Genomic DNA, 27,551 nt, shown 5'->3' with positions numbered 1-27,551 from the left:
TGAAAATATTTTCTGACATTAAACCGGTCTGTGGCCTAAAAAAGGTTGGGGACCACTGGCCTACCGGACCTCTCTTCCCACCCTCTTTCACCAGGCTCCTCAGGCTCTTGCGCCTCCTCCTGAGACCATCTCTTCTTTCCTTTTTTTTTTTTTTTGAGAGAGAGCGAGCTTGACAGGCAGACAGACAGGAAGGGAGAGAGATGAGAAGCATCAACTGGTAGTTGTGGCACTTCAGTTGTTCATTGATTGCTTCTCATACGTGTCTGGAAGGGAGACTCCAGACAAGGCAGTGAACCCTTGCTCAAGCCAGCAACCTTGGGGTTCAAGCCAGTGACCCTGGGATCATCTTATGATCCCATGCTCAAGCCAGCAACTCCGCACTCAAGCTGGTAAGTCTGGCTCAAGCCGAATAAGCCTGTGCTCAAGTCAGTGACCTTGGGGTTCCAAACCTGGGACCTTGGTGTCCCACCACTGGTCAGGCTCTTCTCTTCCTTCTTGACTCTTTCAAGCTAAGTGTTGGCCTCAGCTGCAGAGAAAAGTTCAAGTCAGAAACTCAGGAATAATCTTTGGCTCTACCCTCTCTTACCAAGTGTGTTTGCAGTTCAGGTGTATTCCATTTAGTCTGGTTTTCTGTGTTTTTTTTTAAGGTGAAAGGAGGGGAGACAGTGATGCAGACTCCTGCATGTGCTCCAACAGGGATTTACCCGGCAAACTCATCTGGGACCAATGCTCCAGTGCCGAGCTATTTTTAGCACCGAGGCCAATGAGCTCCAACCCAGCTATCTTCAGCGCCTGAGGCCGTGCTTGAACTAATCAAGCCATTGGCTGTAGAAGCGGAAGAGAGAGAGAAGGTGGAGAGGGAGGAGGGAAGAAGCAGATGGTCACTTCTCCTGTGTGCCCTGACTGGAAATTGAACTCAGGATGTCCATATGACAGGCCAACACTCTAGCCACTGAGCCAACAGCCAGGACCTTCATTTAGTCTTATATCCACTTTGCAGATGAGGAGCCTGAGTCTGGTAGAAGTTGAATAACCTGTTCAAAGTTTCACCCCATTCAGTAGTGGGGGGGACTAAGACTTGAGGCCTTGGGCTCTGCAGATAGGCAGCCCTGCCTCCAAAACCTTTGTATTTAGCCAGTGGCCAGCTGCCACAGTGCAGCCCACCATCGTTTCTCACTTAGATGTCCACAGCAGTCTCCCAACTGAGGTTCCCTGCTTCCAACCTAGCCCCATGTAATTTATCCTCCACACTTCAGTCAGAAGGATCTTTCTAGAAGGCAAAGTGGGTTATGCACTAGTCAGCTTAAATCTTTTAATAGTTTTCCTCTCACCCTCAAGATAAAATTAAAAATTTTACAGTAGATGAATGAAGTCCTTTGTAAATTGACTCCTATTAGACAATGTAGCATGAAGTGGGGTTTCTCCCTGAGGGCATCTTGGAAATTTGTAGAGATCTTTCGTTCATCACAATGATGAGGATGTGTTACAGGCATCTGGTGCGCAGAGGTCAGGAATGCTAGAGTACTCCAACATGAGGAATGGATCTGCTAAGAATTATCCTGGGTTCCACATGCTTTTCAATGACTTACTGGATATTACATGTGAAAAAAAGCCTATTTATTATCACCTGAACCTAGACTCTATCTCCATTAACTTTCCATCCAAGGGAGGAGGGAACTGGGTTAATTTTGGTTCACCCTCCCCATAAGAATGTAGTCCTTTGGGTCCCATCTTTTTATTTTTTTCTTTGAGTGGGGTGAGGGGGAAAATAGTCCCTTACTACCACAAAGTATGCTTCAGTGTTCCACTCACCTCTGTGGGTGTCCCCTGCCTTTACTTCCTTTGTTTTGTCCTGAAAAGTCTTTATTTTGTATCAAAGCATTTAATTATTATTTTTTTAACAGAGACAGAGAGTCAGAGAGAGGGACAGACCGGCAGGAACGGAGAGAGATGAGAAGCATCAATTCTTCGTTGTGGCTCCTTTAGTTGTTCATTGACTATTTTCTCATATATGCCTTGACCAAGGGGCTACAGCAGAGTAAGTGACCTCTTGCTCAAGTCAGTGACCTTGGGCTCAAGCCAGTGACCTTGGGCTTCAAGCTAGTGAGTGATCTTTGGACTCAAGCCAGCGAAAATGGGGTCATGTCTGTGATTTCACGCTCAAGCCAGTTACCCGCACTAAAGCTGGTGAGCCCTCCCTCAAGCTGAATGAGTCCATACTCAAGCCAGCTACCTTGTGGTTTTAAATCTCGGTCCTCCATGTCCCAGTCCGACGCTCTATCCACTGTGTCACGTCACCACCTGGTCAGGCCAAAGCATTTAAGATTTAAAAAATATCTTATTAGCCTTGGCCAATTGGCACAGTGGTAGAGCATTGACCTAGTGTGTGGATGTTCCAAGTTTGATTCCTAGTCAGGGTACACAGAGAAGTGCTCATCTGCTTCCCTACCCTCTGCCTCTCACTTCTCTCTCTCTCATCCCCTCCCACAGCCATGGCTCAATTGGAGTGAGTTGGCCTAGGGCGCTGAGGATGGCTCCCTGGCTTTTGCCTCAGGTGCTAAGAAGAGCTCGGTTGCTGAGTAATGCCCCAGATGGGCAGAGCATCACCCCCTAGTGGGCTTACCGCATGGATCCCAGTAGGGGTACATGTGGCAGCCCGTCTGCCTTCCCTCCTATCAAGAAGGAAAAAAATAAAAAGAAATATCTTTTTTTTTTTTTTTTTTTTTACAGGGACAGAGAGAGAATCAGAGAGAGGGATAGACAAGGACAGACAGGAACTGAGAGAGATGAGAAGCATCAATCATCAGTTTTTTGTTGCGAGACCTTAGTTGTTCATTGATTGCTTTCTCATATGTGCTTGACCATGGGCCTTTAGCAGACCAAGTAACCCCTTGCTCGAGCCAGCGACCTTGGGTCCAAGCTGGTGAGCTTTTGCTCAAACCAGATGAGCCTGAGCTCAAGCTGGCGACCTTGGGGTCTCGAACTTGGGTCCTCTGCATCCCAGTCTGCACTCTATCCACTGCACCACCGCCTGGTCAGGCAAAATAATATCTCATCCAGGATCTTTAGTGGTTTTTAGGGAGAAAGTTTCCACGGTACTTAGCCTGGCATATTATTAGGAAATGAAAGTACAAATATGAAATGTTTTTGCATATAGTCAATATGATCTGTCTTTTCTGGGAATATAAGTATTGTATTGTTTTGTGTTGTTCAGAACTTTAACAGGAGTTATCCACCATTTTGGAAAATCATATCACAAGTAACAATGCTGCCCAATAAACCACCATTAAGTCATTCTACACTTGTTCCTGTCACGTTTCTAGTGATAATAGGCATGAGTGCACTCAGCTGACTCCTTTGCTACATATCTTCTGGCATAGTGGTGACAGAGCACTTATATATTGACATACCTTCCTTTAATTCATCTTCTTTACAGTCAAGGCATTATATTGATTTGTTTTTTGAAGTCAGATGGGTTATATTAACTGTCAATTTCACTTTAGGAGAGTAAAGTTGAGTTACAATATAGTCATTTTAATAAAGGGACATCTGGTCTGGTAGGGTGCAGGGTCATTTCGTACGCACAGATTTTGGATACAGTTCTGCTACTTGTAAGTATGTGATTTTCAGGCAAGATTTTTAAAATTGCTGTGTCTCCGTTTCTTCATCTGTAAAATGGGAATAATTATACCTCCTTCAGAAAGTTATTGTGAGGATTAACTGAGTATGACATGTGAAGTTATGACAGTGCCTAGCACATAGTAAGTGCCAACAAATGTCAGGTGCTATGATTACTTCTTCGACCTAATTTCTTGCCTCTCCCATAGTTCTAGCTCTAAACACATCAAAATGCTTTAAGAGTATGCCATGATTCTTGTTTTGCATACACTCTCCCTCTGCCTTGAAATGCTTTCCCTGCCCTCTGCCCGGCCAATGTCTACTTACCCATCAGTCCTCACTTAGAAGTTACTTTCTTTTTTTTTTTTTCGGTATTTTTCTGAAGCTGGAAACGGGGAGAGACAGCCAGACAGACTCCCGCATGCGCCTGACCGGGATCCACCCGGCACACCCACCAGGGGCGATGCTCTGCCCACCAGGGGGCGATGCTCTGCCCCTCCGGGGCGTCGCTCTGCCGCGACCAGAGCCACTCTAGCACCTGGGGCAGAGGCCAAGGAGCCATCCCTAGCGCCTGGGCCATCTTTGCTCCAATGGAGCCTTGGATGCGGGAGGGGAAGAGAGAGACAGAGAGGAAGGAGGGGGGGGGGTGTGGAGAAGCAAATGGGCGCTTCTCCTATGTGCCCTGGCCGGGAATCGAACCCGGGTCCCCCGCACGCCAGGCCGACGCTCTACCACTGAGCCAACCGGCCAGGGCCAGTAGTTACTTTCTTTATGAAGCCCATGCTGATCTCCCTAAGTCTAGGTGAAATGTCCCTATACCTGACCCCAGTGGTTGCCATTATCATAAAATACTAAAGAGAATGGGGCCTTACACTAGCTGTGGTGGGCAGGAAAGTCCCTTTGAAGAGGGGGCAGTTGAGATAAGGCCTAAAAAATGAGGAAGAGGTAGAGTAAAGTCAATATAAAGGCTTTGAGGGACCATTTGGTGTGTTGCTGCAATGGGAAGCAGTTCTGCTGTGTACAGTGAGTGAGGATAGGACAGAATAAAAATGAGGCTGAAGAGCTGGGAGTTTAGACCCACCATCTCCTGGCGCAATCACCCTGCTTTCAGGCATGTAAGGCTACATACCTGAAAATCTTGACCTTTGCACCCTCTGATCCCTATGTCTGGAATGTGTTCCTTGCCTTCTGTGATTAATAATACAATTCTACTCATCCTTCAAAGCTGAATTTACAACTGTTTATGAAACCTTCTTCCATTCTTCAGCAGGAATTAATCACTCCCTTGCCTGATGTCCCAGAGCCCATATGTCCCCATAACACTAATCACATGCTGAGTTGTTTCTCAGCTAGCTGTTTACATGCCAATCTGCCCATCACACAGTGAATTCCCTGAGGGCAGAGGCTCTGTTTTAGTCACCTCTGCGGCCATCTCCTGGGGCCTGGCCCAGTGCCTGGCCCACAGAAGGTGCTCAATGAATGCTGTGACATTTACAGACTAGTGGGTGGTGCTCAGCACTACTTATGGCAGAACAGGAGGAAAACAAAAATAATAATAATTTCCAGCTTATCACATGTTCTCCCATTCATTACCTTATTTGAGCCTTTGAAACAGTCAAGACAGGCACTATTAGTTCCATTTTAAAGCTAGGGAAGCTGAGGCCCAAGGGCACACAGGTAAGAAAGTAGTGGGAACTAAGTCCCAATCCTGTCCCCTTACTCTGGATTCAGTGGAAAAAATAAAAAAAGGATGATGGAAGGGCACTTTGAAGATATAAGGCAGTGGTCCCCAAACCCCAAACCCGTACCGGTCCGTGGGCCATTTGGTACCGGTCCATAGAGAAAGAATAAATAACTTATATTATTTCCGTTTTATTTATATTTAAGTCTGAATGATGTTTTATTTTTAAAAAATGACCAGAGGCCCTGGCCGGTTGGCTCAGCGGTAGAGCGTCGGCCTGGCGTGCGGGGGACCCGGGTTCGATTCCCAGCCAGGGCACATAGGAGAAGCGCCCATTTGCTTCTCCACCCCCCCCTCCTCTCTGTCTCTCTCTTCCCCTCCCGCAGCCAAGGCTCCATTGGAGCAAAGATGGCCCGGGTGCTGGGGATGGCTCCTTGGCCTCTGCCCCAGGCGCTAGAGTGGCTCTGGTCGAGGCAGAGCGACGCCCCAGAGGGGCAGAGTATCGCCCCCTGGTGGGCAGAGCATCGCCCCTGGTGGGCCTGCCGGGTGGATCCCCGTGGGGCGCATGCGAAAGTCTGTCTTTCCCCGTTTCCAGCTTCAGAAAAATGCAAAAAAAAAAAAAAGACCAGATTCCCTCTGTTACATCCGTCTAAGACTCACTCTTGACGCTTGTCTTGTAAGTTCGACAATTATATTTAAAAATACCAGTTTTTACGCTGGTCGCATAATTTTATTTTGTGTATTTATTCGTCCTACCCTTAAGGCTGGTCCATGAAAATATTTTCTGACATTAAACCGGTCCGTGGCCCAAAAAAGGTTGGGGGCCACTGATATAAGGCAATGAGCGTGGCTGCAATAGAAAGTTACTTTTGTGGGTGGACTAGGGAGGGATCCTGTCAGCTGGGATGGAGTCAGCAGCCCCATTGGGGAGGGCACAGGATTCCTTTCCCTGTCCCAAGTAGCTGGAACAGACTGCAGCACCATCCTCCAGCCCTGGAAGCTGGGGAACCTCCCATCCTGGAAAAAGGAGCCAGGCCATGGGGCATAGTTCAGTTGGCTTGAGCAACCGTGGCATAGACTGGATACCATCCTGGTCAAGACACACACAAGAATCAACCAATGAATGCAGAAATAACAAATAGATGTTTCTCTCTCTCTCTTCCTTCCTCTCTTTTAAAATCAATCAATAATAATAAAAATAAAAAAAAAGAAGAGATGGGTGTTGGGTTCCGGTGGCTAAGATGACACTAATCACGACTTGTTGGGGAGAGCGCCTTTCAGTTGCTATGACAACCAAAGCTTGCAAGGTTGACTGAGGCGGGGGCTTTCTTAATTAGAAATTAGGGAAGCACATTTGTATGTAGCGTGTGTGTGACTGCGTACGCGCGTAGTGGAATAAAGACGAAAATGAGGTATATTCAAGACCCTGCTTAGCTCACCGATTATCCACCTCGGCAACATTTGAATCATCTGCACAGTGTTAAAAGGCTCGATGCCTATACCGTCCCCCAGACCAATTAATCGATCTCTGGGAGTGCAACTTGGGCATCAACACTTATTTAAGTGTTCCCAGGTGATTACAATCGAAACCCAAGTTCCAAACCTTGCTCTAAGTTAGTAGGTGAAATTCTTGCGACCTTCCCAAGATGGTGATTACCGGAGGCTTCCGCTTTCACAGGCGCCGGCAGGAGGCGGGCTTTTCAGAAGCGCATGCGTGTAGCGTCTCTTCGCTCCCGGCACCCTGCTCTTTTCCCCCCCGCCTCCATTTTGTTCGCGGACGCTGGGGACAGTGGGAGCAGATCCATTTCCGGGTTGGCAAAAGGGGCGGCGGTGGAGAGAAAGGGAGCCTGCCGGGCGGGGGTCGAGCAGGACCGGAGGAAGCCGAAGTGGAGGTGGTGGAGGATTTGCTCCCGGAGCCGCTGTGGCCAGGTCGGAAAGAGGCCGGGGAGCCCGGGTCTGTCTCTGAGAAGACCTGCGGACCTGAGTGGGAGGGAGAGCCGAGGGAGGGGAATTGGGGAGGGGCTTCAGGAGAGAGGGGCTTTGAAGGAGGGGCCAGAAGGAGAACGGGTCCTGGGGGCGGGGCCTGAGGGGAGGGAGTACTGGGCTGGGTCCCAAGAACCCGGAGGAGAGGGGGCGTGAGGGGGAGTGGTCGGGCTTTGGTGTGGGGAGAGTGCTATGAGAATAGGGAGAAAGGTTATTAAGAGGCAGGAAATAAGGGATCCTGAGGGTTGGGTAAGGTGAGTAAGACGGTAACTTAGGGTGAAGAAGGAGGTAACCGTGCGCAAAAACGGATATGGGGAGGGAGGACCTGTTGGGAACAGGTAATTAACAGGATGCTCCAGGTGAGGAGGCCAGTGGGACATTTGGGGGATTGAGTTAAGTAAAAACCAATGGTTGAAAAAAAAAACAAAAAACCAATGGTTGAGAGGTTGACTCACTAGAGAGAATCTTGAGAGCGTTTATTAGGAATCACAACTGGGTAAAGGTTGGATTGAGAAATGCTGGGATGCACATGGGCACGACTTAGAGTTGAGGGTTCAGCTTAAAGTGGTGTGAAGTGAGGGAAGGTAGAGATCTTAACGTGTTGAACGTGGGCAGTGTGTGTTGTTGAGTAGTTACTGATCAGGAAGGAAAGTTCTTTTTTCTTTTTGTGACAGAGAGGGACAGATAGGGACAGACAGGAAGGGAGAGAGATGAGAAGCATCAATTCTTCGTTGCAGCACAGGAAGGAAAATTCTTAAAAGATAACACTGGAGTGACAAACTGGAAGAACTGGGTGTGTACTGGAATTTGTAATTTTAAAGGGATTGGAATAATCTGTTCCTGCTTTGGGGTCCCCCAAAATTCATCTCCTTTTTCATGATGTATTTTTGCATTACAGTTTCTCTTAATGACTTACTGAAGGTTTTTAGTGACTTTTTTTCTCCATGGTCTGCTGGTTCAGGTTGTTCAGCAAAAGAACCTCAGGAGATAAGGACTGTTTTAGCCTACCTATGGATTTACTAAGTAACACTGAGACAAATTGTTTTAAACCGTCTCATTTTTTTTTCCCTTTGAGATATGGGTTTGGTCCCTCACCTGTAAAAGATTGTTAACCAAATGGGATCTTTAAAGCAGTTGTAAAGAAGTGAACTCTGAAAATAAGGTGGAAATATTGGAAGACATGTTTCTAAATTTCTTCCTCTCAGCCTTGTTGCATTTCTGTGCAAGGAAAGAGTTGGAGATTTGATACATGTTCATTTTTTAAACTTATCTCAACCTCAACTTTTAGTAGCCAAAAATTTCATATTATTGTGTACATTGTATTGGCTGCCTTCAAGATATAGGAAGTTAGAGTTGTTGAATGAGTTCTGTTAATGGAGAATATGAGAGAATGCAGTCTAGCCATCAGAATATTAAAGTATATTTTTTCATTTTTTAATTACTCTTGAAATTGACTTTTCTCATGATCTCTTTGAAAATTCAATGAAGTGCAGTATTTTAGACAGTAGAGCCTTTTGCTTTCTTTGGTCCAGTCACTTTGGCCCTGTTTCCAGGGCTCACATAGGCAATTTTAACTTTATTGTTAATGCTTTGAAGTCTTGACTGTTTTAGCTTTTCCTTTGAGCATAATACCCTAAATACTTTGCCCATAGGTGAACTGGTTTAGCTTAGAAGTGTTCCTGAAAGTCTTAGCATTTCTGAAGTCTGACGTGGGTTTGCTTAAGAGGGGGCAGTTTCTAATTCTACCTCACACTTGGTATCAGAGTAGTGTTTACCTTAGTTGGTACTGATAAGTTATGTGATGTCAGCACAAAGGTGAAATGCTGGGGAAGAGGGAAGGTGTTGAGACCAATGTGTTCTCAGGTTTACTTTTAAGAACGGAAGAGGCCCTGGCTGGTTGGCTCAGTGGTAGAGCGTTGGCCTGGCTTTTAGGAGTCCTGGGTTCGATTCCCGGCCAGGGCACACAGGAGGGGCACCCATCTGCTTCTCCACCGCTCCCCCTCTCCTTCCTCTCTGTCTCTCTCTTCCCCTCCCACAGCCAAGGCTCCATTGGAGCAAAGTTGGCCCAGGCGCTGAGGATGGCTCTATGGTCTCTGCCTCAGGCACTAGAATGGCTCTGGTTGCAACAGAGTGATGCCCCAGTTGGGCAGAGCATCGCCCCCTGGTGGGCGTGCCAGGTAGATCCCGGTCGGGTGCATGCGGGTGTCTGTCTGACTGCCTCCCCGTTTCCAACTTCAGAAAAACAAAACAAAACAAAAAAAAGAAGGGAAGAGAGGAATCTGGTTCCTACTGAAGAGAAAATTGTTATGTGTTCTTTTTTTTTACAGAGACAGAGTCAGAGAGAGGGATAGATAGGGACAGACAGAGAGATGAGAAGCCTCAATCATCAGTTTTTCGTTGCGACACCTTAATTGTCCATTGATTGCTTTCTCATATGTGCCTTGACTGTGGGCCTTCAGCAGACTGAGTAACCCCTTGCTCGAGCCAGCGACCTTGGGTCCAAGCTGGTGAGCTTTGCTCAAACCAGATGAGCCTGCACTCAAGCTGGTGACCTCGGGGTCTCGAACCTGGGTTCTCCGCATCCCAGTCCAACGCTCTATCCACTGTGGCACCACCTGGTCAGGTGTTAGATGGTCTTTCTTGATTTTTTTTGGCTCTTTGATTGGGAGAGCAACCAGTGGACTTGAGTCTGTTTTCCTATTGCTCTTGAAATAATTCTGAAAATCAAACCTCAGAAAAGCTGCAGGCTAACTTGGGAGTAAAAACATGCTTAATATTTTGCTGTCATTTCAACCTGCAATGTGTCCTTTTGGTTCGTTTATAAGAAGGTTTTGAAATAAGTTGTGGGGACTCAGAGCTTTGGGAAGGTTTTTGATATAGCTACTTGTGTAACATAACGATTTTCCATTTTTTCCTATGCTGTTATGTTTTTCCATTGCTCTGCTTCAGCCAGTCCTGAGTGGAAATGGCAAATTACATATTTTTTTCCTCCTTTTTAGTCTCTGGTGGGCATCTTGTCTGTGTCACAGTTTGATACCCCCTAATTGAAAGGACTCTTGACTGCTTCGGATGGGGTGAGTGACCGTGGCTGAGCTGTGTTTTCTGGGCCAGAGAATGGGCTCTGTCAAAGCAAAGAATAGTTGGAGAAACACAAACTGGGACCTTGAAGCTATGACTAACATTTTGGCAACATGTTTCCCTTTGCCAAATAACTTCTTTTCTTCTTGAGTGTGATTGTTGATCTCCTTCTCAAAGTAGGCTCTTGTTGCTACTGTTCTTCACACAACTCCGAGCAGGAGTTGGCAGGGTTCCTGTTGACTGTCTCTTGAGGGATATGCCCCGGATTAGAGTAGATGGGGTGTTCCATGTCCAAATGAGGTTCATTGGCAGGTTCTGAGGGCTGCTCTGCAAGGAAATAGAGGCAGTGCTCTTCACTGAACGTTTTTGTATCCCTTTATGTTCTTTTTTTCTAAATTCAAATCTGTTTCTTATTCATCTGGTGATTAAATGCAGAATCACTGCCTTTGTCTAGCTTCGAATGTCCAGGGCCATTGAGGAAGAGAGAGAGAGAGAGAGAGAGATTTCCGACTTTTTTCTTCTCTGTTTTACTCTCACTCTCAAGCCTTTGAGCTTGGGGAGCCACAGGCTAAACTCACAGGCACAGCTTGGTATCTTATAGAAGGGTATTTAAAATGCTCCATGAACTTCATGGAGAAAAACAATGTTAGTAGGGGAAAATGGTGATATGTTTGCTAATGCCTGTGTCAGTCTTAGATTTTGGCTTTAACCTGTGGAAAAAGCCTGTGGAGGCAAATAAGTTATCAACTAGGGGTGCCGGGAATTGGCTTCTAACTTGCCACTTAGGCTTGGCAATTACAACAGTTTAGAATGGCTGTACTAAATACTTTGTTCTATTTAGTAAATGCCCCTTTCAGTATGTTCTACTTAGTAAATACCCTTTTGTTTTTCAGGGCATAATTAGTTGAAGATAACAATGTCTCCAATAGGTCTTGGATGGATTATGAAGATCATTTCTTGCACTATATGACAGTGGTTTTTGTGACATTAGAAACCCCAAGACACTCTCCCTGGTTGCCCTGGATTGAGCTTTCTCCTGCCATCATTAGTCCAGCGTATTCTGTTCTGATATACAGGTTTGGGAAACTTAACAGGTTCAAATCCAAAGGTCTTAACCCTGGTCCCAAGGTTTTAACTCTGAGTTGTATTTAAATAAATCTCAGATCTTTCTCTTTTTTTAATTTTTATTCAGGAAGAGGAGGGGATGCAGAGACAGACTCACGCATGTGCCCTGACTGGGATCCACCCGGCAATCTCACTAGAGGGTGATGCTCTGCCCATCTAGGGCATTGCTTCATTGCTCAGCAACCGAGCTCTTCTTAGCGTCTGAGGTGGAGGTGGTGGAGTCATCCTCAGTTCCCTGGGCTGACTCACTCCAATTGAGCCATGGCTGCAGGAGGGAGGGAGGGAGAGAGGGAGAGAGAGAGAAAGAGAGAGAGAGAGAGAGAGAGAGAGAGAGAGAAAGAAGCGGGGTGGGGTGGGGTGGGGGGGTGGAGAAGCAGATGGGCACTTCTCCTGTGTGCCCTGACCAAGAATCGAACCTGGGATATCCACAGGCCGGGCCTACGCTCTGCCACTTAGCCAGCGGCCAGGGCCTGATCCTGAAGAGTATCTGGAAGTTTGGTAAATCTGTACTTTAAGGAGTGTATGTAGCTTTCCTCCTCATTCTTGTATTTTCAAAATTTCATTTTCTTAAACTATTTGGATGCAAATTAAGCTCCATTTAGATTTTGAGACTCTTCAGTGAAGATAATTTATTTTTAGTTAGTGTTTATGATATTTCTTCAGTATAAACTCATCAACCTTTTTTCTGTGCTTATAGAAACGCTGAATCCAATACCCCTCCCCCATTTTCCCCCCAGTAGTCTCTTTTTTTTTTTTTAACAATTCACTTCTTTTTTATTTATTTATTTATTTTATTCATTTTTTAGAGAGGAGAGGGAGAGACAGAGAGAGAGAGAGAGAGAGAGGAGAGACAGAGAGAGAGAAGGGGAGGAGGAGCTGGAAGCATCAACTCCTATATGTGCCTTGACCAGGCAAGCCCAGGGTTTTGAACCGGCGACCTCAGCATTTCCAGGTCGATGCTTTATCCACTGCGCCACCACAGGTCAGGCCCAGTAGTCTCTTCTGACTGTGAAAACATTCTGCACATATCCAGATTGGGACATTTGGTTGCAAAAAAATGGACTTTTCTTCTAAAGTGATGTAATCTAGCGTGAGACAAGCTGTCTGAGATTTGTGGATAAGTTTTCCTTCTTTTCACTTCTGCCCTCTCAGTGCTAGTAGGTAGGATGTTTATCAGCAAAGATCCAGGTATGAAATATTTAAACTCTTTCCATCACTGTCTTAGAAATAAGAACAACTATCTTTACCAAATTTTACTTTTTAAATAGACAGTACATTAACATGTTTCAAAATTCAAAAGATAAAAAAGGGTTTACCATGAATACTCTACCTTCTAACCTTTGTCTACTGTCTACTCATAATCCAGGTCATCTTCCCAGGGGCAACTAATATTACCAGTTTCTTAAGATCCTTTCCAGAGATACCATGTACATATAAAGCAAATTTGTATATTTCCTGCTTTAAAAAAAATGTAGCACATTACTAATAAGTTCTACATTTTTTTTAACTTATTTTGGCAATCATTCCATATAAGCAATAGAGATTTGGCACTGGCCCTATACTGGTAGACATTTTAAATGTTTTCAGTCTTTTGCTATTACAAACTATGCTCATATTCATATATAAAATATATATGAATAATCATATATATTTGATCCTTTGCATGTGTGATTGTATCTGTAGGGTAAATTACAGGGGTAGGCAAAAGTAGGTTTATAAATGTCCATATGGAAAATAATACACTAATTAATAAATAATAATACAAGAATAAACTGTGTTTTGTGTACTCACAACTATAAAGCTGATTTTTTTAGGGGGACCCTATTGATTATCTATTTGACAAGAGTTTTTGAGCTCCTGCTGTGTGCCAAGCACTGTGCTGGAGATATACAGTGTGTCCATAAAGTCATGGTGCACTTTTGACCGGTCACAGGAAAGCAACAAAAGACGATAGAAATGTGAAATCTGCACCAAATAAAAGGAAAACTCTCCCAGTTTCGTAGCTATTCAGTGTAGTTCGATGTGGGCTCACGGACAGATTTTTTAGGGCTCCTTAGGTAGCTATCCCGTATAGCCTCTACAGACTCGTCACTGACTGATGGCCTACCAGAACGGGGTTTCTCCACCAAACTGCCGGTTTCCTTCAACTGCTTATCCCACCAAGTAATGTTATTCCTATGTGTTCTCCACCAAACTGCCGGTTTCCTTCAACTGCTTATCCCACCAAGTAATGTTATTCCTATGTGGTGGTGCTTCGTTATAAACACGCCGATATTCATGTTGCACTTTGGTCACGGATGTGAATTTAGCGAGCCACAGAACACACTGAACTTTCCTCTGTACCGTCCACATCTCGACTGGCATGGCTGTGGGCTGCTGCGCTGTATACACGGTGTTACGTCGTCATCTACGCATGCGCACATGCTGCCATATCATCCTACAGAAACTGGGAGGATTTTCCTTTTATTTGGTGCAGATTTCACATTTCTGTCATCTTTTGTTGCTTTCCTCTGACCGGTCAAAAATGTACCATGACTTGACGGGCACACTGTAGTAGTGAACAAAACTGACTCAGTTCCTGCACTCAGCAGGTATAGTCTAGTGGAGAAGATCCATTAAACAAATAATTACTTTAGAACTATAAATGCTATGGAGACAGCTAATTAGAAGCCTAATCCAGGTTGATTGGGAAGGAGGGCAGTCAGGGAAGGTCAGCGAGAAATTGACTTCTCTCAGTTTTTATTGATTTTAGCAAGAGGAGGAGATTAGAGACAGGAACATGGAGCCGTTCCTGTATGTCCCCTGAGCTGAGATTGAACTGGCAACCTCTGCACTTCGAGACATGCTCTAAGCAACCGAGCTATCTGGCCAGGGCAAGAGAGGAATTGACTTTTTTTTTTAATTCAGTGGGAGGAGGGGAGGCAGAGACAGATTCCCGCATGCGCCCTGTCTGGGATCCACTCGGCAAGCCCACTTGGGGGTGATGCTCTGCCCATCTGGGGCATTACTCCATTGCTCAGCAACCAAGCTCTTCTTTTTTTTTTTTAAAGACTTTTTTTTTTTTACAGAGACAGAGAGTCAGAGAGAAGGATAGATAGAGACAGACAGGAACGGAGAGAGATGAGAAGCATCAATCAGCAGTTATTCGTTTTGACACCTTAGTTGTTTATTGATTGCTTTCTCATATGTGCCTTGACCGCGGGCCTTCAGCAGACGGAGTAACCCCTTGCTTGAGCCAGCGACTTTGGGTCCAAGCTGGTGAGCTTTTTTTTTTTTTTTTGCTCAAGCCAGATGAGCGCGCGCTCAAGCTGGTGACCTCGGGGTCTCAAACCTGGGCCTTCATCCCAGTCCGATGCTGTATCCACTGTGCCACCGCCTGGTCATGCAACCAAGCTCTTAGGCCTGAGGTGGAGGCCATGAAACCATCCTCAGCACTCAGGGCCAACTCACTCCAATCGAGCCATGGCTGCAGGAAGGGGGGATAGGGGGAGAAAGAGAGGAAAGGGAGAGGAGAAGCAGGTGGTCGCTTCTTCTGTGTGCCCTGGCCGGGAATTGAACCCAGGACATCCACACATCAGGCCGATGCTCTGCCACTGAGCCAACCGGCCAGGGTGACAGGAATTGACTTCTAAGGCTGAACTCTAAAGGATGAAGGGAGGACAAAAGACTGTTCTAGGTAGAGGACACGGCATACATGAAGGTCCTGAGGATATAAAGAACATGGCTATTTTGAAGAATTGAAGGCCGTACCAGTGTGTCTGGAGCTTTGGGAGTGAAAAGCAAAGAGACAGGAGGCAAGGCTTCAGATAGTGTGATCTCTGCAAAAATGAATAAATAGCACAGAGACTGTTGAGCTCCACCTTTATAGTAGAGATTGTTTTCTGTCAGTTCTTTCCATAGATATTAATTTATTGGTGTTAATGCTAAAACAATCAATGTCATAAAGAAATCTGATGCTTATACAGTGGAACATGTTTTCTATGTGAATTTCCCTGGATAAAGCCTATTTTAGTCTTGATTTCTTTTAGTGTTTTTTTTTTTTTTAATCTTATTCATTTTAGAGAGAGAGGAGAGAGAGAGAGAAGGGGAAGGAGCAGGAAGCATCAACTCCCATATGTGCCTTGACCAGGCAAGCCCAGGGTTTCGAACTGACGACTTTAGCGTTCCAGGTAGAGACTTTATCCGCTGTGCCACCACAGGTCAGGCCTAGTCTTGATTTATTTTAATTCCTGTAAATTAAACTTGTGGGATGGATGTCTTAAAATTTTAGCATCTTAGAAATTGGTATAGAGATTAGTGATTATTCGGGAGCAATTCTTAGATTATAGGGATGATGGAGTGTAAGTTTGCCAGATCTGCTACTTAGAAAACAGAAAACCTATTTACTTTTAGGGAATATCGACTATTTTTTGTAAGCCTATGGAACTAGAGAGAGAGCACAGATGTTCTTACTATGAACTGGTGAATATAACATTCTGTCATTCCCTTCATCTAGGCCATGTGTCTTAACATGATACATGACTCTTGTTGGACATACAAATGAATCCGTAGCCCAAGGGCCATTATCAAAAAGCATGAAAGCATTTTGATCTGCAGGTATATTGACTTTTGTTCAGAAATCACAGCACTCGTCCTCAAAGCCCAGGTGGGCCTGTTTGATTTAGTACCTTTCTTATGTGATTGGATCAGCTTGCCCTATTTTCATAACTTAAAGTAGACCCGTGGTTTAGCTGCCTGTCACTAGTGATCAAGGAATGAAAATGTGCAAGTTTTTCTAGCCGTTCAGTAGGAACATCTGTGTAGCTGATGGCTTACGGGTATTAGAGTGGGAAGGAAGAGACTCCTTGACAGTGAAAGTCACAGCTTTGTTATTAGATTATCTGTGGTGAGTTGGGACTTAATATATTATCTTTGAAATGAAGCCTGACACTTCTGTCCAAGCGAAGTCTGTCTGGATCAACATTTCATGGAGCATCTGTTTAAGTTTTCTGTCAGGCTTTTCATACTGGAGACTGTCATCACTGGATTTTCTTTACTTCTGACTTTTCCACTTGGGGTGTGCTAATGAAGGGAGGTGTATGGGAGTTTAGGGCTAGTAATAAGACACATGGCGAGCCTAGAGTGAGGAGAGTCATTTTTTTGTCATCAATGACTAAGTTTCAGCTGACCTTGTAGTCACCTTCTTAATCTAATTAATAGTTTCTTAGAACTTCTAATGGTGTTTTGTTAACAGATGCTGTCTTTTTGTTTCAGTTAGTGCATTGAATTGAAAACAAGTCCTAAAAAGGGTCTAAGATAACTCGTTTTAAGATTTATACTTCTAGGTTTGTGCTTACCTTTACAATTACTTTTTTTTTTTAAGCAAGAGAGAGACAGGAAGGGAGAGAAATGAGAAGTATCAACTTGTAGTTGCAGCACTTTATTTTTTTTGTGTGGCAGAGACGGAGAGAGAGAGGGGCAGATAGGGACAGACAGGAAGGGAGAGAGATGAGAAACATCAATTCTTCGTTGCAGATCCTTAGTTGTTCATTGACTGCTTTCTCATATGTGCCTTGACCAGGGGCTACAGCAGACCGAGTGATCCCTTGCTTGAGCCAGCAACCAGATGACCCTGCACTCAAGCTGGCAATCTCGGGGTCTTGAACCTGGGTCCTCCGCATCCCAGTCCGACGCTCTATCCACTGTGCCACCGCATGGTCAGGCTACAGCACTTTATTTTGTGACAGAGAGGGACAGATAGGGACAGACTGAGAGGAAGGGAGAGAGATGAGAAGCATTAGTTCTTTGTTGCAGCACCTAGTTGTTCATGACTGCTTTCTAATATGTGCCTTGACCCAGAAGGCAGAGCTGTAGCAGAGCGAGTGGCCCCTTGCTCAAGCCAGCAACCTTGGGCTTCAAGCCAGAGACCTTGGGGTCATATCTGTGATCCACACTCAAGCCAGTGACCCCACACTCAAGCTGGTGAGCCCGTGTTCAAGCTAGCAACCTCGGGGTTTCGAACCTGGGTCCTCCGTGTTCAGTCCAACGCTCTATTCACTGCTCCACTGCCTGGTTAGGTTTAGTTATTCATTGACTGTGAATTTGTGCCTTGAGGAGGGGGTGCTTAAGCCGAGCCAGTGACCCTTTGCTCAAGCCAGCGACTTTGGGGCTCAAGCCAGTGACTATGGGGTTGTGTCTATGGTCCCAGGCTCAAGCTGGCAACCCCATGTTCAAGCCATTGACCTCTGGGTTTCAAATCTGGGTCTACAGCATCCCAGGTGGGTGCTCTATCCACTGTGCTGCTGTCTGGTTAGGCTGGTTGTGATTTCTCATAGTGATCTGGATTCCTCACGTGTTTTAACTGTGGTAAGCTCTGGGTGGTGAGCATGTTTGGTTACACCCAGGCGGTGGCAGAGAGATTCAGGTCACATTAGGCAGCCTGCTTCCATTAGCATGGAATTCAAGACAGGTTTTAGAATCAAGCATAATAGGCTTTTAATTATTTGGGGTTTTTTTTTTGGGGGGGGGTGAGGGATGTGATTTTTTACTGTCCTTAACTATATTGGTAACATATCCAGTATTGTTTAACCTTATTTTTAAACATTTGGTCAGTCTGAAGCTTGGTTTTTCTTAATACAGTGTTAGAATTTTTGGGGTTTTAGATTAAATTTATATATATATATTTTAATTTTTTAATTTTTTTCCCCTTCAGTGAGAAGCGAGAACACAGAAAGACAGACTCCCACATGCACCCCAACCAGGATTCACTCAGCAACCTCCATCTGGGGCCATGCTCACAACCAAGCAATTTTTAGTGCCTGAGGTGGAGGCTCCATGGAGCCATCCTCAATGCTGGTGCCTATGCGCTGGAACCAGTTTAGCTATAGCTGTGGGAGGGGATGAGAGAGAGAGAGAGAGAGAGAGAGAGAGAGAGGAGGGGGAGGGGTGGAGAAGCAGATAGTCACTTCTCCTGTGTGCCCTGACTGGGAATCAAACCCGGGACATCCACATGACAGGCTGATGCTCTACTACTGAGCCAACTGGCCAGGGCCTCTTCCTCTTTTATATTATATTTTTAACTTCTAGTATCCTTTCTTTGATTTTTAGGAGCTATTTTTATTCTCAGAATTTTATATAAAAATATTTTTGCACGTTGTCAGGAATTGTGGTTTGTTTACTTTGATTTCCTATCAGAGGTTTTCTTGAAATGTCTGATAATTCTTGGCCATCTGTCCATTTTTAAGAATGAGGCACTAATGAGCTCTGAATGTAGAGCCCTGGCTCATCAAGTGGTGGGCACAATTCCAGGGTGAATTGGTAGCTGGTCAGTTTCCTCAGCGAGGACCCTGCAGTCTTGCCTAGAGAGTATAAGCCCAGCAGCAGGTGTTTTTTGAGCCAAATTGGAGGAGATGGAGAAAGGAGAGTAGAAGGTAGACTTTTACTTGATCCCCCTGTTTTCAGCTGCCCTTAGCTGTTACTGGTTCCTTGGTTCAGAAGCCCGCTGATTCTTTTTTTTTTTTTTAAAGATTTTATTTATTTATTTTAGAGAGGGAGAGAAAAAGAGAGAAGGGGGGTGGAGCAGGAAGTATCAACTCCTATATGTGCCTTGACCAGGCAAGCCCAGGGTTTTGAATTGGTGACCTCAGCCACCACATCGACATTTTATCCACTGTGCCACCACAGGCCAGGCCCAGAGGTCCCCTGAGTCAGCTTCTCCAGTCTTCTACAGTCTTGAGGCAGTGTATATGAGGAAGGGGAGGGGGAATGGAGGAATCTATTTCTTATACCAGTTCTCAACCAATTCTCAAGTTTTAGCCCCATCTAGTCTCCTTTATCCAAAGGTACTAGGTGCCTCCAATTTCTGAGCCTTTTCTGAGCTTTTTGTGGTAGGAATCTGCTTCTTTCTACTGTAAGAAGTTATTTATCACTAGTGCATCTGCATTCCAAGATTTTGTTGGCATCTCTTCTTTCTGCTTTTGTCTCCTTTCCTATTTTCTTTCTTTCTTTCTTTTTAAGTTTATATGTTTTTAAGAAAAAGATCCCTGCCCTGCCTGGATAGCTCAGTTGGTTAAAGCATTGTCCTGAAACGCCAAGGTTGGTTCAATCCCCAGTCAGGGCACATACAGGAGCGGATCGATGTTCCTGTCTCTCCTTCTCTCCCTCCCTTTCCTCTCTTGCTAAAATCAATCAATCAGTAAAAAATAAAATAAAAAGCTCCCTTTGTGTAATTTTAATGGTGCTTTTGATTAAATGCATTAAGCGTATTCATGTTTAACCAACATACTCAGCAGGTTTTTCTTACTGGTATCTGTTCAGCTAGTGTCTGTGTAGCTGATTACTAATATTCCTTCTTTAGTGTTTTCCAGACTTCCCTAACACCAAGAATTGTTGAATATACATACTCCCTGGTCTCTCTTTTGGAAAATTTATGATTTTAGAAGGTCAAAGATTAAGGCCCAGGAATCTCTCTCTCTCTTTTAAAGATTTTATAGAGAGGGTTGAGAGAGAGAAAGGCGGGGAGTGGGGGAGAACCAGACCATCTATCTGTAGTAGCTGCTCCTCGTATGTGCCTTAATCCGGCAAGCCTGGGCTTTTGAACTGTCAGACTCAGCATTCCAGGTCGACACTTTATCCACTGTGCCACCACAGGTCAGGGTTTTTGTTTTTTATTTTTTTTTAAACAAATGCCCTAAAATGTGTCTTGTCTTTAGGCAAGCTTGGAAACTGTGTTAGAAGGGTCTTCTAATAAACCACTTATTGCTATCTTAAATCTCCAAGGCCTAACTCAGGGGTCCCCAAACTTTTTACACAGGGGGCCAGTTCACTGTCCCTCAGACCGTTGGAGGGCCGAACTATAAAAACAACAACTATGAACAAATCCCTATGCACACTGCACATATCTTATTTTAAAGTAAAAAAACAAAACGGGAACAAATACAATATTTAAAATAAAGAACAAGTAAATTTAAATCAACAAACTGACCAGTATTTCAATGGGAACTATGCTCCTCTCACTGACCACCAATGAAAGAGGTGCCTCTTCTGGAAGTGCGGTGGGGGCCGGATAAATGGCCTCAGGGGGCCGCATGTGGCCTGCGGGCCGTAGTTTGGGGACCCCTGGCATAACTCCTTAGGCTATCCCTAATTTTGCTTTTTGAAAATTTTTTTATTTTTTAAAAATTTATTCATTTTTAGAGAAGAGAGAGAGGGGAGGGAGAGGAGTGGGAAGCATCAACTTGAAATAGTTGTTTCTCATGTGAGCTTTGACCAGGCAAGCCCAGGGTTTTGAACCAGGAACCTCAGTGTTCCAGGTTGACGCTCCATCCACTGTGCCACTACACACTACAGGTCAGGTTAATTTTTGCTTTTTTATTCAGACTGTGTTTTAGTCTGTCTAGCTTTGGTCTGGATTTCTAAATTAAAATATGTGTTCTTCATCTGATTAATTCTTCTCTTGTGAAATGCTGACTGATGGTAATAACTTGACTCCATTTTTAAGCCAACATTTCTAAGCCCACTGGTTCCTGGGATGTGTGGGTGGGGAGGAAATACTAATTATGAACATTGAGTTACATTCTGCATCATTCTACTGTCCAAATTCAGGAATCTTTTTTTTTTTTTTTTTTTTTAGTAAAATGGAAAATTAACTCAGTCTTTGAGAACAGATGTACTAATGATCTTCCCTGGATGTGTATGCAGCATCATTTTTGGAGATGTTAAAGCACTATGATTTGAATTTTGTTTTAACTTTGACAGTATAAAAGGGCATATTCTCTTCTTTTGTATATTTATAGATCCCTAGGTCTAAAAGGAAAAATGGCTGTATCTTTTCTTGCCAGTCTGTAAAATATCTAGAATTGAGATGTTCTCAGCTGCTGTGACTTGCTTGGAGGTCAGGAGCTAAATAGTACATATCTTTACTCACTCGTTCTCAGTTCTTGGAAGTCTTGTGCCTGTTATTAGCTACTTACTATTAACAGTTGATTGTTTCCTGCACACATTCCTCCACCTTCCCAATACTTGAATGCGTTCAGGATAACAGGATTTTCTCTTTGCTTTGGAGTGTGGTTGAGGCTGGGGACGTTTGGTGAGGTCATTCCATGTTAATCTGTTTAGGCTGTTTTTCATACATTTAATTTACAGCTGCTCTTACATTAGTTATCTTTTTATAAAGCCGTTCGTTGCAGCTGTGGTTATTTAATTGAATACAAGAGTAGACCTTGCATTGATTTGCCATCATGTTAGATGGGAGCACTTGCCCTGTATCTGAGAAGAACCCCTGCGGCACTTGAGATTTGCCACATCAAGTAGTATGTGAGCAAGTGGACTCCTGAGTTTGTGTTTTTAGGGCTTTTAAAAAATAATATGAGACAATAGGAAAGAGTCATTATGGGGAAAAGCTGTATTATTGGGATGTATACTTATGTTTTATTAGAGAAATTGTATTTGAAAGGATTTTATTATGTAGTTATATATTTTTCTTCTGCCTCCTTCCTTTTCTCTTCCAGGATTATGTGCTGCTTATAACTGTGAAAAATCATTGATCTAAAGAATAAAACATCCAGCCTGATCAGGCGGTGGTGCAATGGATAGGGCATCAGCCTGGGACACAGAGGACCCAGGTTCGAAACCCCAAGGTTGCCAGCTTGAGTGCGGGCTCATACGGCTTAAGCACAGGGTCACTGGCTTGAGTGTGGAATCATATAGCACAAAGGTTGCTGGCTTGGGCAAGGGGTCACTGGCTCTGCTGGAGCCCCCCAGTCAAGACACATATGAGAAAGCAATCAATGAACAACTAAGCTGCCACAACAAATAATTGATGCTGCTCATCTCTCTCCCTTCTTGTTTTTCTGTCTCTATCTGTCCCTCTCTCTCTCTCTGTCTCAGGGCTAAACATCCAGGTTTAGCCCTGACCAGTTAGTTTAGTCGGTTAGAGCATCACCTCGAAATACCAAGGTTGTGGGTTTGATCCCCAGTCAGGGCACCTATAGGAAGCGACTGGTGAACGCACAACTAAGTGGAACAACAAGTGAATGCTCCTCTCCCCCACCCTCTCCCTTCCTCTCTCTGTCTCTAAAATCAAGTAAAAAAAAAAAGAATAATACATCCAGGTTTAGTTGTAGAAGTCTTAGGACTTTCAGTTTAAACATTAAATGGGTATGTGTTATTATTTGTTGGCTCAGTCAGATTTGCTGCAGAATTGAATTGCCAATAATTAAAACATGCCTGCAGTTGGAAGAATGATTTTTTTCCCTTCGTGGAGTAACCTTGGAATTTTAATTAATTCTATCATGATCGAAGTCTGTTTCACCAGAGGTTTGACTGAATTGAATTTCAAGGGGAGGAAGCACCATGTCCATTGAGAGAAGAGTGTTGTGTATTATTCAAAACCGTACAAAGCCTTTGAGGGTGGTAAACTTTGTATTATGTGAAAGTTATTCTAGTCTGTTTCCTTCTATTTTTTTTATTAAAAAAAATTTTTTTTTTTTTACAGGGACAGAGAGAGAGTCAGATAGAGGGATAGATATAGACAGACAGACAGGAACGGAGAGAGATGAGAAGCATCAATCATCAGTTTTTCATTGCAACATCGTAGTTGTTCACTGATTGCTTTCTTATATGTGCCTTGACCGCAGCCTTCAGCAGACTGAGTAACCCCCTGCTCGAGCCAGTGACCTTGGGTTCATGCTAGTGAGCTTTTTGCTCAAGCCAGATGAGCCCGCGCTCAAGCTGGCAACCCTGGGGTCTCGAACCTGGGTCCTTCTGTGTCCCAGTCAGACGCTCTATCCACTGCGCCACCGCCTGGTCAGGCTGTTTCCTTCTATTTTAAACCAAAAATGCTTTAGCGGAGACCCTCTGTTGTATTCTGCCGTAGAACACATGAAGGTGTTCATAATTCTGTGTTGACATCAATTCCCATGTAATTGTAGGAACCTGTTGGGCTTCTCCTGTTTGTTAGTCTTCTGGTGTGGTTAGTCTAATACTCTTAGGTACCTTCCGGCCCTTCTCTCATGTTGGGTTCTTTTTTTGTTTGTTTTAAGCGAGAGGAGGAGAGATAGACTCCCACATGTGCCCTGACTGGGATCTACACAGGCACCGCCGTCTTGGGTTTTTGCTCGAGTACCAAGCTATTTTTAGCACCTTGGGGTGATGTGCTCAAACTGACCAAGCTGTCCTCCGCTCCTAGAGCCATGCTTGAACCAATTGAGCCACTGGCTGTGAGAGGGGGAGAGAGAGAAGGGAGAGAAGGAGGGGAAGAGAAGACAATGGTCGCTTTTTTTTTTTTTTTTAATTTTTTTTTTACTTTATTTATTCATTTTTAGAGAGGAGAGAGAGACAGAGAGAGAGAAGGGGGGAGGAGCTGGAAGCATCAACTCCCATATGTGCCTTGACCAGGCAAGCCCAGGGTTTTGAACTGGCGACCTCAGCATTTCCAGGTCGACGCTTTATCCACTGTGCCACCACAGGTCAGGCAAAGAGCAATATTGGGGGTTTTTTTTGTTTGTTTGTTTGTTGTTGTTTTTTTTAATTCATTTTAGAGAGGAGAGGGAGAGACAGAGAGGGAGGGAGGGAGAGAGAGAGAGAGAGAGAGAGAGGAGAGACAGAGAGAGAGAAGGGAGGGAGGAGCTGGAAACATCATATGTGCCTTGACCAGGCAAGCCCAGGGTTTCGAACCGGCGACCTCAGCATTTCCAGGTCGACGCTTTATCCACTGCGCCACCACAGGTCAGGCAATGGTCGCTTTTCATGTGTGCTCTGACCAGGGATCAAATTCAGGATGTCTATATTCTGGACCAGCGCTCTATCCACTGAGCCTGACAGCCAGGGCCCCATGTTGGAGTTCTTTGACTTTGGAGCTAGAGGCCATTACGCCACTGTGGTAATGAGCTCCTATGTCCCCATGCTGTACCGCTTTTCAGAAGCAAAGTTGAAGGGCAGGTGGACAGGGAGGCAGATTACCATCAGGTGACTTGTAACCTTGGAAAGCTTCCAGTTAGTACATAGGTCCCTAGCTGTGCTTGAGCCAAGAGATCAAGTGCAATCTGGGATTACTGAAATAACTGATAGAATTTGTGGTTTCCTTTAGGTGGGAAGCTGTTGGTTCATTTAGACTTTGGTAGTATAGGCATATTAAGTGGAGGATACTACTTTTGCATTTGGAGGATGACCTGTAAGGCCCAAGATTTCATCTGCAACTCTTCTCACTCTATTACAGCTACCCAAGTTTTCTTACTAGTTCTATAACTTTTTCTGGTTGAAAACCACTGCTGTAACACATCAAGCTCGTTTTTATCGTGGTGGTTTTTCGCTCGCTGCTTGTTCCTTCTTTTTGAAATGCTCTTCTCCCAAAGGGTGATAGGGCTTGCTTGCTCTGCTCGTGGAGACACGTTCGTTGAGTCAGCCCCTCATCCTTGGCCTCTCTCTCCCTGTGGTCCTATCTGAAAGAGCACTTAATCCTGTCCCTCCCTCCCTCCCTTAATGATTCTCTGTTTTGTTTTTATTTTTTATTTATTTTTATTTATTTTTATTTTTTGTATTTTTCTGAAGCTGGAAACGGGGAGAGACAGTCAGACAGACTCCTGCATGCGGCCGACCGGGATCCACCCGGCACGCCCACCAGGGGCGACGCTCTGCCCACCAGGGGGCGATGCTCTGCCCCTCCGGTGCGTCGCTCTGCCGCGACCAGAGCCACTCTAGCGCCTGGGGCAGAGGCCAAGGAGCCATCCCCAGCGCCCGGGCCATCTTTGCTCCAATGGAGCCTTGGCTGCAGGAGGGGAAGAGAGAGACAGAGAGGAAGGAGGGGGTGGTGGAGAAGCAAATGGGCGCTTCTCCTATGTGCCCTGGCCGGGAATCGAACCCGGGTCCCCCGCACACCAGGCCGACGCTCTACCGCTGAGCCAACCGGCCAGGGCTGTTTTTATTTTTTATCAGTAACTGAGATACTGAGATTATTTGTTTCTTCTTTCTCTCATCCACTAGAATGTATGCCCAAGATTGTAGAAACCTGTCTTGTTCAGCTTCTAGAACAGGATTTATTAAACTCAGCATTTTGGACATTTGAGATAGGATAATTCGTTGTTTTGGGTATGCTCTCCTATGTGTTGGAAAATGTTTAGCCAGGTCCTTGTTTTTTGTTTTTTTTTTACAGAGACAGAGAGTCAGAGAGAGGGATAGATAGGGACAGACAGATAGGAACGGAGAGAGATGAGAAGCATCAGTCAATTTTTTTTCAGTTATAGTTAACATGTAATATCAACTGCTCACAAAAATTAGGGGATATTTTATCACTTCATATTCATTTTGAAATATCCCCTAATTTTTGTGAGCAGTATATATTTTTTTAATTTTTAAATTTTATTTAGAAAATTAACTTGAACAGGGTGACATTGATCAGTCAGAGTACATAGATTTCAGGTGAACATTTCTATAGCATTTGAACTGTTCATTATGTTGTATACCCATCACCCAAAGTCAAATCGTTTTCTGTCACTTTTATTTGTCCCTCTTTACACCCTTTTCCCCACCCTCTCCCCCTCCCCATTCCCCCTTGTCTGCTTCCTCCCTCATGTTCCCTTCCCCCTAGTAACCACTTCACTTTTATCTGTGTCCATGAGTCTGTTTTATATCCCAGCGATGTGTGAAATAATACAGTTCTTAGCTTTTTCTGATTTACTTATTTCACTCAGTATAATGTTCTCAAGGTCCATGACATGCAATATAATATTAGTTTTAGGAGTACAACATTGTGATTGGACATTTATATACCTTACAGAGTGATCACCCTGATAAGTCTAGTTCCCATCTGGCATTAGTTCATTCATTTATTTACTAATTATTTTTTAAAGATAGATGATATTATTAAATAACAATCACTAACTTTTTTTTAAAAGATTTTATTTATTGATTTTAGAGAGGGGAGAGAGAGAAAGAGAGAGGAGCAAGAAGCATCAATTTGTTACTTGTCATATGTGCCTTGACTGGGCAAGCCTGGGGTTTTGAACTGGGAACCTCAGCGTTCTTGGTCAATGCTTCATCCACTGAGCCACAAACTGTGGTTTTTTATTTATTTATTATTGTGGTAGAGACAGAGAGAGTCAGAGAGGGACAGATAGGGACAGACAAGACAGGAAGGGAGAGAGATGAAAAACATCAATTCTTTGTTGCAGTTCCTTAGTTGTCTATTGATTGATTTCTCATATGTGCCTTGATGGGGGGGTGGCTTCAGCACACCGAGTGACCCCTTGCCCGAGCCAGCGACCTTGGACTCAAGCTGGTGAGCTTTGCTCAAACCCAGTGAGCCCACGCTCAAGCTGGTGACCTCGGGGTCTCGAATCCCGGTCCTACGCATCCCAGTCCGACACTCTATCCACTGCGCCACCGCCTGGTCAGGCAGAATTGAACCTACTTTAAAAAGCCATCTTTAACTGTGTAATACATTAGTGGTCTTTCACAGGGGTGACTTTAGAAAAAGACTTGCCTTGCCTAATAAGTGCTGCTCATTGTTAGGCATAAGGTTGTCCTTTAGGTCACTTATTACTTTGTAGCGTGTTCATTGGATGCCCTCCCCGTGGATTCTGGAAGAATTATGGATTTGTCTGAATCTCTTTTCCCGATCATTCTAGGAGACCATTTCAACTGTGGCAATGCCAAAGGTAGAACTGGAAACTCAGAAAAGTCAGGAACTGAGGTGACTTGAATTAGTTAAAAATGTTTTTTTTAAATAGACTATTGTTTTTCCTATTGTTTCTTGCTAGGTTTTAAAAAGAATGCTGTGGGGGCTTTGAAGTAGACTGGTTTTAGAGAATTGAAATAGAAAAATGGTTTTATTTCCTCTCCATATTTCATTTTTCTAAATTTATTGCATTTTATACTCATTTACAGTAGTATACAACCTTTTATTTTTAAGATTGCTTTAGTGTCTAGTCTTGATTTAAAAAATGTACTGTATTTATTTTAGAGCGAGAGGAAGGGGAGAGGGAGAGAGAGACAGGAACATTGATCTGGTCTTGTATGTGCCATGACCAGGGATCGAACCGGTATCCACTGCACCACCACAGGCCAGACCATTTTCCTTTTTCCTTTCCTT

The 27,551-nt window shown here is 44.3% G+C and overlaps 1 protein-coding gene across 3 annotated transcripts in view; it reads left to right on the top strand.

Moving 5' to 3' along the window:
• The first annotated feature begins 7,035 nt into the window (after window positions 1–7,035).
• Window positions 7,036–27,551, top strand: part of WIPF2 (WAS/WASL interacting protein family member 2) — a 47,107-nt gene continuing 26,591 nt past the window's right edge. The window contains exon 1 of one of the 3 annotated variants that reach the window (XM_066364250.1): window positions 7,036–7,228. The gene's annotated coding sequence lies outside the window, so the exon portion shown is untranslated. Of the gene's footprint in view, window positions 7,229–24,103; window positions 24,191–27,101; window positions 27,153–27,551 lie in introns of those variants that run through there. The other 2 variants (XM_066364251.1, XM_066364252.1) reach the window with 2 other exon arrangements.

This window comes from Saccopteryx leptura, chromosome 2 (genome assembly GCF_036850995.1).
Source record: "Saccopteryx leptura isolate mSacLep1 chromosome 2, mSacLep1_pri_phased_curated, whole genome shotgun sequence".
Lineage (NCBI taxonomy): Eukaryota > Metazoa > Chordata > Mammalia > Chiroptera > Emballonuridae > Saccopteryx > Saccopteryx leptura.
The sequence above is the reverse complement of the archived record's forward strand: the minus strand, read 5'-3'. Positions and strand labels throughout refer to the sequence as shown.